The sequence below is a fragment of the Salvia splendens genome, chromosome 12 (assembly GCF_004379255.2).
Source record: "Salvia splendens isolate huo1 chromosome 12, SspV2, whole genome shotgun sequence".
Taxonomy (NCBI): domain Eukaryota; kingdom Viridiplantae; phylum Streptophyta; class Magnoliopsida; order Lamiales; family Lamiaceae; genus Salvia; species Salvia splendens.
In genome coordinates, this window is record NC_056043.1 from 3,274,792 (window position 1) to 3,286,904 (window position 12,113).

A 12,113-nucleotide genomic window follows, 5' to 3' on the forward strand; every position below is an offset into this window, starting at 1 on the left:
CTGCTCCCAAAACCCCATTTCTGGTTGAAGATTGACAAAGAACTCTAATATTAGTAAATAAGATCATCCACAACTGTGCTCTTGCCAGCGGCACGGTTGTGGGCCGGCCCCACTTTTTCTGCATGCTCTCTGGCAAGAGCACAACACCCACAGCTATGCTCTTCCGCAAGGACGAGCACAATTAATTTAAAATTCAATTAAACAATAACATTTCAATAATACTAAAATTCATTAAAAAAACCTAAATAATATTACAAATGACAAATAAAATAAAAACGACATAATTAAACTCCAAAAAAATTAAAAATTACATAATTAAAATACTAAAAATTTAAAAAACCACTACGCGTTGCCGAATTTCGCCCACATGTGTTTGATTAGGTCTTCTTGTAGTTGATTGTGGATTCGGGTATCGCGCATTGTGTGTCTTGTCTTGATTCTTTGGCCGACCGTCGTATGCTCGCCTCGGCGTGGGGGAGACCTCGCTGTTGAGCTTCCGGCTTCGTCCTCATCGTAGAAGCTAGCCGCCCTCGGCCCTTCGTCGGCTATAATCATGTTGTGTAAGATAATACACGTGAACATGATGTCGGCAATATTATTCACGTACCATAGCCGAGCCGGGGACTTCACAATGTTGAATCGGGCTTGAAGGACCCCGAAAGCTCTTTCGACATCTTTCCGTGCGGACTCTTGACGCTGCACAAAAAGAACCCGTCTCGGGTCGTGCGGGTTGTTGAACGTCTTCACGAAAGTCGACCACCTTGGGTAGATACCATCGGCGAGATAGTAAACCATGTGGTAGCTATTTCCGTTGATGGTGAAGTCGATCGCCGGTGCTACACCATTCATCACATCAGTGAAGAGTGGTGAAGAATATAGTACATTCAAGTCGTTGTTGGATCCAGCAATGCCGAAATATGCATGCCAAATCCATAGGCGGTAGTCGGCGACCGCCTCAAGGATAAGCGTTGGGCCGCCGCCTTTGTGACCGCTCAAGTGTTGCCCCCTCCAAGCAGTCGGGCAATTCTTCCACCTCCAATGCATGCACTCAATGCTGCCAAGCATTCCGGGAAAGCCATGGACTGATTCGTGAAGACGAAGCAACCGTTGGCAATCATCGGTGGTGGGTGCCCGAAGGAATTCATCCCCGAAAGCTGAACGAACGCCCTCGCAAAAATTCTTTAGACAAAGGATTCCAGTGGACTCACCGATATGCAAATACTCGTCGAAGATGTCGGCCGTTTGCCAAGTAGCGAGTTGTCGGATGGCACACGTACACTTCTGCAGCGGCGTGATACTTTGCCGCCCGGCTGCATCTGGACCTATTTGGAAGAATTCAACACGTGCGGACAATGTGTTGACAATTCGCATGAACAAGCGCCTTGACATGCAAAAACGGCGTCTGAAGTAATCTGCCGGAAACCGCGGCTGGTCGGCAAAGTAGTCGGCAACGAGCCTTTCGTGGGCTCCCTCCCGGTCACGATGAATGTAGCGCCGATTTGATCTGGTTCGTTGAGGAGGAGGAGCGGGGGTATTCGCCGCGACATATGCTTCGTAAGCGGCACGATGTTGTTCGTAGTATTCTTGTTCTTCGCGTTCCGCTTCCGCCATAATATGGGTGAAATCCATTTGAGGTTTTGAATGAGGGATGAATGTGTTGATAGTTTGTATGAGAATTAAGAATGAGAGATGAATGGGAGATGAATTGATGTGATAAATGGATGATGAATGTGTGTATTTATAGATGATTTTAGGGGGGAATAAAAAAAATCAAAAAAATTCAGAAAAACGGGAAAAAACGGCCACATTTTTGGGATTTGGAAATTTTTTTTAATCATTTTATATAATTTATAAACAATTTTTAAAATAATAAAAAAATAATTCAAAGGCAACGACTATGCTGTTGCCCAATCATAAGCCGCCACATCGCCTGCTCGCTGGCACGGCGCTGCTCGATGCATCGAGCAGCGCCGTGCCTGCGGCGCGAGCGCAGCGGCGGCGGTCCTCGTCCTCGCCGCTGTCACGGACGGCGGCCTTCACTCCCACTACCGTTGTGGATGCTCTAACACCTTATTTGAAGGGTTACGATCGAATTCATGACATTCAATAGTGTTATCAAAAAAAAATCAACTTTTTAAATTGTAATCAAATTTAATCTGTTCTGTCAATTTTAAAATTAGCCTGAAACATTATAAAATTTGATATATTCTCATGAAATTTTGTATGAAATTATATTCAATCAAAAGTAACCCGTTAAATAAAAAAGATTCGATGTACTATAATATTGCTGCAAGTTGAAAATAGAATAATAAATTTAAAAATTGAAATATATGGAGTAAATAATTACTCTAGCATTTATTGGGCCTTCATTGGCCCAAGTTGTGATTCTAGAGCCCAATTGAATCCACCGACTAGGCATATTCCATTCATTATATACGAAAACCCTATTTTGCCCCGAATCTTTCCTTTTTTTAGCTTTTTTTTGGATTTGTAGTAATTTTAAAAATTATGTTCCCCATTTAGTCATTTTGTAAACTTTCATTTAATTCCTGTATAAAATGTCAAAAGTTCTATATACATATTGATAGTTAGTTCTGAAAGAAAGCTTCGAAAGCCATGAACACACACACAAGAGATATATTTGCAGAGAGCTCTCAAATCGGGATCTTTCTTACATTCAAATGTAGCCAGATGCAATACATATATACTACATTCAAACGATCTAAAACATTGTATTAATCTACTTTAACAAACTCTGAACATCGTACTGATCTACTTTAACAAACTCTGCAAGGCTTGTTTCCTCTTTAAACCGCGCAACACCACGTCGCACCAAGTACATATGTGGTCCTCCATCTTAGCTGACTTGTCAACGGTTTCAACACGTGCGAGGTTGATCATTGGCTCCTTTTGTGCCGCATACTCCTTACTCTTCTTTGTCTCATTCTCAGCTTCAGCTCTCGTGGAGTTCATGATTGTTTTGGCTCGCGCACAATGCATTGCAGCTTGATTAGCTTGACGGTCCAGTGACTTGAGACAATGTACTGCAGCTTGATCAGCTTGGTGGTCCAGTGACTTGAGATCAAGCATTGTGGCTTGTTGATCAACTCGGCATGTGGCGGCTTGATCAACTTGGTTAGTAGCGGCTTGATCAAGTTTGTTAACAATGGCTTGATCCAGCCTAGGCGTCCGATCATCTCTTCCTTGATCAACGGCTTGATCAATTTGGCATGTAGCGGCTCGGTCAACTTTGATATCACTTCCAACACGCCCCCTCAACCCAAGCGAGGCTAAGGACACAACACCTAACTCTCTCTTAGCTTCACGAAGGGTTGACAACTTAATGGTTTGGTGAAGATGTCTGCAATCTGATCTGCAGTAGGCACATGTCTTAACTCAAGTTCTTTTCCAAGTACTTTGTCACGAAAAAGTGTATATCCAACTCAATGTGTTTAGTTCTTGCATGGAGAACAGGATTCGAGGCCAAAGCTATTGCACTGAGGTTATCCACCCAAATCACTGGACTTCATTTCCTTTTAATTTTCAATTCACCAAGTAGGGATGACAACCATGACACTTCTGCCGCAGCTTGAGCTAAACTTCTATACTCTACTTCTGTACTAGACCTAGCCACCACGGTTTGTTTCTTAACACACCAAGAAATAAGATTTCTTCCATGATATGCACAAATGCCTGTAGTGGACCTTCTGTCATCCAAATCAAATGCCCAATCTGAATCTGAGAAGGCTGATATTCCACCAGTTGACTTCTTGATATGAATTCCATAATCTAAGGTTCCCGAGAGATACCTTAAGATTTTCTTAACAGCTCTCCAATGTGTATCCAGGGGTTCAGCCATATACTGACTTACTTTGTTCACAACAAAGTTAATATCCGACCTAGTGATTGTTGCATATTACAAGGCACCAAAAACACTTCTGTAAAGTTTGAATCAGTGACCGGCTGTCCAGAGTGCTTACTTAACTCAGAACTTGAAACCATGGGAGTTGGACATCCCTTAGCCCCTGACATGTTAGCTTTCTTTAAGAGATCTTTGATGTAGTTGGATTGACAGAGATGTAGGCCTCCATCAGTAGTCCTTACAACTTCAAATCCTAGAAACAAGTTCACATCCCCAAGATCTTTTAAAGAAAAATGCAAATTCAATTGAGAGATGGCCCGTTGGATGGAAACTTGAGAGTTTCCTGTAATAAGCATGTCATCAACATAAATAAGAAGATAGATGATTTCCCCACCCTTCTGTCTAATAAACATAGAAGCATCAGCCTTTGATTGTGAGAATCCAAGCTTGAGGAGAACAGAGTGCACAGTGAAAAACTATGCTCTAGAAGCCTGCTTTAAGCCGTAAAGTGCTTTGTTGAGTTTACACACCAGATGAGGTCCACCTTGTTCAAAACCAGGAGGCTGGTTCATATAAATATCTTCTTTAAGATCACCATTCAAGAAAGCTTTGTTGACATCAAGATGAGTTATTCGCCAACCAAGAGAGACTGCTAGACTCAGAATGATCCTGATAGTGGTAGGTTTGACAACTGGACTGAAAGTCTCATTAAAATCAAAATCAGGTTGTTGAGAGAATCCCTATGCAACCAATCTGGCTTTGTATCTAGCAATGACTCCAGATAAATGCATTTTAAGTTTGAAAATCCAAGTGCAGCCTATAAGATTCTTGCCTGGAGGAAGTGTGGTTAATATCCATGTTTTATTGTTAAGAAGTGCAGTAAACTCACTCAGCATAGCAATTTTCCAGTTAGGAATGAGAAGGGCTTCTAAGGCTGTCCTAGGCACATGAGGTGACAGTGCAGAAACAGTAAAGACCTTAGGTTTAAAAATGCCAGATTTGGATCTGGTTGTCATTGAATGTATGGGCTGAGATGAGTTTGGTGGAAGTAATGTGGGAGATGGATCAGGATGAGATGATGCTTGAGAGCCCTGTGGATAGATATCAGAGTGAGGTTGATCTGGTGATGGAGCATCGTGGTCAGGTGTTGAGACAGAAGGTGAGTGAGGTGAGGAAATAGATGGAGCAGATGAAGGTGGATTATCTGGAATGAAAGGTGCAAGAAAAGGATGTGAATGTGATAGGAAATGATGATATGGGGAAGCTGACGAATCAGTTATTGGCGAATCAGAAGACTGATTTTGAAAGGGGAAAATGGATTCATCAAAAATGATATCTCTAGTTACTATCACCTTCCCATCAGGTAAGAGTACTTTATATCCTTTGTGAGGGAGACTATACCCCAGAAATGTTCCTCTAACTGATCTAAACTGAAGCTTATGTCTATTATAGGGCCTAGTATAGGGGAAACAAAGGCAACCAAACACTCTTAAGAATGAATAGTCAGGCTTTTGAGGAAAAGAGTTTCATATGGAGAGATGTTGTTTATGATCTTGGATGGCATCAGATTGATCAAATAAACGGTTGTACAAAGGCATCATCCCAAAATCTTTGAGGAAGAAAGGATTGAGCTAGCAAGGCCAGACCAGTTTCAACTATGTGCCTATATTTCCTCTCTGCTAAGCCATTCTGTTGTGGGTTGTATGGACATGAGACTCTATGAACAATGCCACACTCTTTTAGGAAAGGAGCTAGACCTTGGAATTCACCTCCCCAGTCAGACTGAAGTATTTTAATTTTTGAACCCAGAAAGTTCTCACTCAAGACTTTGAATTGTTTAAACACAACGAACAGATCATTTTTGTGTTTTAGTAGAAAAATCCAAGTGAACCTAGAAAAATTGTCTATAAATGAGACATAATATGGATATCCATTCCTAGATTTAACAGAAGAGGGACCCCAAAGATCACTATGAACAAGCTCAAAAGGTGTTGTATACTGAGAAATGGACTGAGAGTAAGGTAGCATATGACCCTTAGATACACAGCATGGGTAGCAAACTGAAGGAGATTTCATTGCATGATAAGAAATATTACAGTTATTAAGATCAAGTTTCACCACGTCTAGAGTAGGATGTCCTAGTCTACTATGCCATAGAGACAAATCTGAATTACAAGACTGACTAGAACTACTGCTGGCCAAGCTCAGGGAATGAATAGCTCGTTTCTCTGGACTGGAAGAAGAAATGGGGACAGTGCCTCGCTTGATTGGGGAATGGTCTACCAGGAAGTGGTATAAGCCTCTCTCAAGAGTTCCTTTGAGCACAATTTCCTTAGTGCTCAGATCCTTAACAAAACAAAAGCTCGGGTGAAATTCAAAAAACACAGAATTATCTTGAGCAAATTTGGAGACACTCATCAGATTTTTGGTTATGTTAGGAACATGCAGGAGATTTTTGAGACGAAGAGTTCTAGAAAGGTTAGCTGAGTGAGATTTAAATGCACTTTCACCAATATTTTGAATATTAACCGCAGCACCATTTCCAAGCAATAAACTCTTACCTCCAGTACTTATGTTGAGGTTGCTCAGGTCATTCGACACATGGTGTGTCGCTCCCGAGTCCGGATACCAGCTTGAAGAGGCATGGGAAGCATAGCTAAATTCTGATGGAGTTCCAGTTGAGAAGGCTGAAGGGGATCTGGGGACTGATTGCACCAGATGGGCTGAAGGATTAAAGAATCCTTGACTTTGTTGTTGAGGAGCACTCCCTCTAGGCTGAAACTGAGGTGGTGTGAAGGTTTGCTCAAACCTATGCCAACACTTTGCAGCTGAGTGTCCTGGCTTTTCACACAATTGACAAATGATTTTGTTGTTGTTTCCTCTCCCGTAGCTTCTTCCACCTCTTCCTCCTCTATTAGATCTGCCTCCAAAGCCTCTTCCACCACTCGACTCAAATCTGTTGTTACTGAAGCTTGGTTGCTCCCTTCTTTGCCCAGTTTGCTGTCTAACCATGTTGAGTGATGGCTAAGATCCATTTGAGCTAACGGAGTGTGATCTTGTTGACTCCATTCTTGACTCAAAGCTGAGCAAGAAGGCACTAACATCTCCAATGCTCCATGGATCAGATCTGGAGGTCACTGCACAAATTGCAGGATCATAGTCCTGCCCAAGTCCACCAAGTATGTGAAGAACTTGCTCTCCTTCTGAGATTCTACACCCAACAGAGCCAAGCAAATCAAAATAGGTTCTCATTTTTCCTAAGTAGTCATTCATAGACATTGATTCTTTCTTCAAATTCTGCATCTGCTGGCGATATTGCATCATTTTAGCTGTGGAGCGGCTTGCAAAGTTGGTCTCCAATGCACTCCAAATGTCTCTAGCAGATCTGAGCCCTACCACCAAGGTTAGAGCATTCTCTGATAGTGAAGAGAGAAGCCATCCAGCCACCCTTCTATCTTGTCGTTGGCAGGTTACGAAGGCTGGATTTAGCACCATGGACTCTCCATCTCGATCCAGAATCATCTGTGGAGGAGGTTCCGATTCTCCTGTGACAAATCCTTCAAGGCCATAGCCATACACAACAACATCAACTTGTTGCTGCCACATGAGGAAATTTCCTTCAGAGAGCTTCACTGAGATTGGAGGCAACTGCGAGAATATGGGTGGCAGCGTTGCCATGGGGATTGCTTCATTGGCTTCTGCCATTTTCTTAAAAGGGGAAAACTAAAAAATGGATGGGAGAGACAGGATCACAAGGAACCTGCTCTGATACCATGAAAGAAAGCTTCGAAAGCCATGAACACACACACAAGAGATATATTTGCAGAGAGCTCTCAAATCGGGATCTTTCTTACATTCAAATGTAGCCAGATGCAATACATATATACTACATTCAAACGATCTAAAACATTGTATTAATCTACTTTAACAAACTCTGAACATCGTACTGATCTACTTTAACAAACTCTGCAAGGCTTGTTTCCTCTTTAAACCGCGCAACACCACGTCACGCCAAGTACATATGTGGTCCTCCATCTTAGCTGACTTGTCCGCAGTTTCAACACGTGCGAGGGTGATCATTGGCTCCTTTTGTGCCGCATACTCCTTACTCTTCTTTGTCTCATTCTCAGCTTCAGCTCTCGTGGAGTTCATGATTGTTTTGGCTCGCACACAATGCATTGCAGCTTGATCAGCTTGACGGTCCAGTGACTTGAGACAATGTACTGCAGCTTGATCAGCTTGGCGGTCAGTGACTTGAGATCAGGCATTGTGGCTTGTTGATCAACTCGGCATGTGGCGGCTTGATCAACTCGGCATGTGGCGGCTTGATCAACTTGGTTAGTAGCGGCTTGATCAAGTTGGTTAATAGTGGCTTGATCCAGCCTAGGCGTCCGATCATCTCTTCCTTAATCAACAGCTTGATCAATTTGGCATGCAGCGGCTCGGTCAACTTTGATATCACTTCCAATAAGTTCTCGTTATAGATTTTGAAGGTGAATTTTCAGAAATCAAATACAGTACAGATTTGCGAATTTGAAAGATGGAGTATAGTTTAATCACGAATAAAATTAAATTCATTAAGCGAAAAAACAAAACGCGTTAAAAATTAGAAAATGCAATGGCATATGTCAACTGAATTCTAAGTAATTAATAAGAAGAAAGATTATCAGACATCAGTCGTGATGGTCTAACAATACTTAATTTTATAATGAATTATGTAAATAAGAATATGCCTGATTTGGTGTGTCAAACTAATTGTACGTCTTGTCTTTTAAGAATATAAACATAAAAATTAATAAAATAAAATAGTTAAAAATTGCTAATTACTGTACTAAGGAATCAAATAATTGCAGCAAGTGGCGATTCCGTTGCCTTGGTGGCCCCATATCATGTGAGAGGTTAAATCAGGGTACGCAGTAGTGGGAAGGGCTTAACCCACTGGCTGTGAGAATCTCATCTCCCAAGACCTCATATTTGTGCCTGAGAGATGGAAACAACTACATGACAGTAGTGGGATTTGAACTCAAGCTCATTGTAGCAAGATTTGTCCCTCTGTTGCCAACTGCGCTACGCCCCTGCTGGCAAAATTGTGTTTGGGTAAAGTTTTTGTAGTGACTGGTTCCACCATATGCGGCCTCATACTCCAGAAACCCCCATCCGGCCTGGACCTACGGATTGGTTACCGCTTGCCCCTACGCGTATGAGGAATTTTTTGGAGGAAACTCAGTTGACCTCTGTCAAAGATGTCTAAGCTCATTGCCACTGGGACAAAGGCTCCGGACTTTAGGAATCAAATCATTAGTAATGAACATATGGTAAAAATGTTTTTGAAAATAAATTAATCTTGATGAATATTATTAGTGTTATTTTATTTATTACTCTTATTTAACAATTTTAGGCAAGCTACTATTGAAAACCATATATTTACCCAAAAATCACAAAACAAAAAATCAATAAGTAGCAATCATCTTCATTCTTCAAGCTTCCGACAACAGTCCACACTAAGTCACTGTAATGAGCAAGCAGAACTAAAATCAGATCAAGAAATGGGTTTCACGATGGGCCTAAACCTCCTCCTCCTCCTCGCCATGGTCGCCACCAACATCCTCTCCCTCTACCACCTCTCCTCCACCATCCAATCCAAGCCCCCCTCCCCTCCCCCCGTCCCCGACCACCTCATCCACCAGCTCTCCACCATCCGCGCCACCATCAACCACCTCACCTCCCTCCGCCCCCCCCTCCCACAAACCCTCCTCCACCCCCTCCGATCTCCTCCTCTACACCCGCTTCTCCCCCATCGCCTCCTCCTGCAAAGACAACCCAATTCTCCTCCACACCTACATGAATTACACCCCCTTTTCCCCCTGCCCCGACGATTCCCAATTAGCCGAGGATCTCATTCTCCGCGGCTGCCACCCTCTCCCCCGCCGCCGCTGCTTCTCCAAAACCCCTCCTTCACTCCCTCCCCCCCTCCCCTCCGACCCCTTCTCCCCCCTCCCTGAGAAAACCGCCGTTCTCAATCACTACCCCTGCAAAACAAAAACCTTCTCCTGCTTCGCCGGATTGAAGCCGGAGATGGGATTCGACATGAGAATCGAGAAATCGAGGTTTTTAACTTACAGGACCGATCTGGATCTCCCAATTCCGCAGCTGATTCAGCTGGCGAAGTCGAGTAACAGCGTGATTAGGCTAGGGCTCGACATCGGCGGCGGAACGGGGACATTCGCGGCGCAGATGAAGCTGGAGAATAATGCGACGGTGGTGACGACGACGATGAATCTCGGGGCGCCGTACAGCGAGGCGGCGGCGGTGAGGGGGATGGTGGCGCTCCACGCGCCGCTGCAGCAGCGGCTGCCGGTGTTCGACGGGACTATGGATCTGGTGCGGTGCGGCCACGCGGTGAACCGGTGGATTCCGGTGACGGCGATGGAGTTCCTGTTTTTTGATGTGGATAGAGTGCTGAGGGGCGGGGGGTACTTGCTGCTGGACCGGTTTTTCAGTAAAAATTCGGATCTTGAGAAGGTTTACGCCCCGTTGATCGGGAAATTGGGGTACAAGAAGGTGAAGTGGGCTGTGGCTAACAAGGGTGATGCTAGTGGGATCAAGAATGGAGAGGTTTATTTGACTGCCCTTTTGCAGAAGCCATTGGTTAGATCAAGTTCTAAATGAGGTAGTGGAAAGTTACACCTTTTTAGTTGTGTGATTGTTTGATGATGATTGATTCAATACCGGCTTTTAGGTATACAAGTCTTTTGATATACTACAAGATTTGTAAGGATGGTTTGTTTTGATAGTTTAAGGATGGTTTGTTTTGAAGAAATCTTGCAATGTGGTTCATGATTCATTGTGCTATACTTGTATCTAGTGTTTTTGATGCTCTGATTTAGGTAGATTTTGCATAAGCAGTAGAACTGATATTGGAAATGGAAATATTATTGATATGATGAAGTTTCAACTGAGTAGTGATATCATATCATGATGTATAATGTTCTTAGTTGGAAGTTGAGAATGTTTCTATTTCAGTTATGATTGAGCTCTGTAGGAATAAAATTGTTCATCAACAAAATCCTCTCTTGGAGATGTATTTGTGGACTGATTTGAGGATCTTATCCTTTTACACAGTGATTTGGTTTAAAGAATGCAAAGACACTTGAATCCCTATGATCTTATGCCTAATCCCTTCTTAATCGCTGCATCTTACGCATTCGTCTCATATTTGTTGCTCTGCAGGTGCTCCACGCCAGCTTTTTGATATCGTCTCCGTTTGTTGAAACCTTCCTTCAAGGCTTCTTCAGTTACTGCACAACCAAATCAGCTATACATCTCCTCTCATGTTGTGGTTGGATATAAGTATAACGTTTTATCTGCAAATTCATCGTGGATTCAGGCGATTGTTGGGGCGGGTGTACAAGGTGCATTTTGTGATAGATTAGAACTTGTAGATCTGCAAAAAAAACTGGAAGTGTGAGAGGTTGCAACACAAAACCAACAAATGTGCTATTTTATGAGTTATAGGTTTGTTGATACTGTAAGTGGTGCTTATTTTCAGACACTGGTTACATATAAAGCTAGTGTTGCAAGAAAATCAGCATTGGAACTTTTCAATTTGTTCACACTATTGATACTTTGTTCCTTTTCCAATCAAGTTTATTGAGATTTTATTGAAGTTATTTTAAATGTTTTTAAGATTTTAGTTAAATGTTTGTTCGATTTGGGATATTGCATAATGAGTAATACTTCTCCTTTACGAGGTGATTGGTGTAGCATAATGAAGCCAGATATGAATGGGAACAATGGTGAAGACAGAAACGAGAGTATTAATTTATATTGTTCTTATAGGAGTAGTAATTGATATTATAGCCATTTTTGTAATTAAATAAAATGCAATGACTAATTATCAGTGTCTAATCTCTACTTTTCCCCCTAATCGTATAAATTCCAAACAAGCCAAATTTCAATAATAATTAAATTCATATAATCAAGTAAAAATATATTGAATCAGATATCATGCATTTTATATCATATATTAAAACTATTTTACAGTGAATCCACAGCAAATAACAAACATTTTAGTATAAATATAAAATTTTTTCCTAAATTTATTTTAGCAAAATATAGAATGAATTATGAACATCAATAAATTTTATTGCATAGCAATTTTCATGATATAATAAGTAATACGTTTAGTAGTTCATTAAAATGGTATGTGGCTTTAATGCATCATTTTTAGGGAAATTTCAATTTTTTAGAT

At 41.9% G+C, this 12,113-nt stretch overlaps 1 pseudogene; it reads left to right on the forward strand.

Annotated features, from left to right (window-relative positions):
• The first annotated feature begins 9,243 nt into the window (after nt 1-9,243).
• On the forward strand, nt 9,244-11,532 carry LOC121759631 (annotated as a pseudogene).
• The last annotated feature ends 581 nt before the right edge of the window (nt 11,533-12,113 follow it).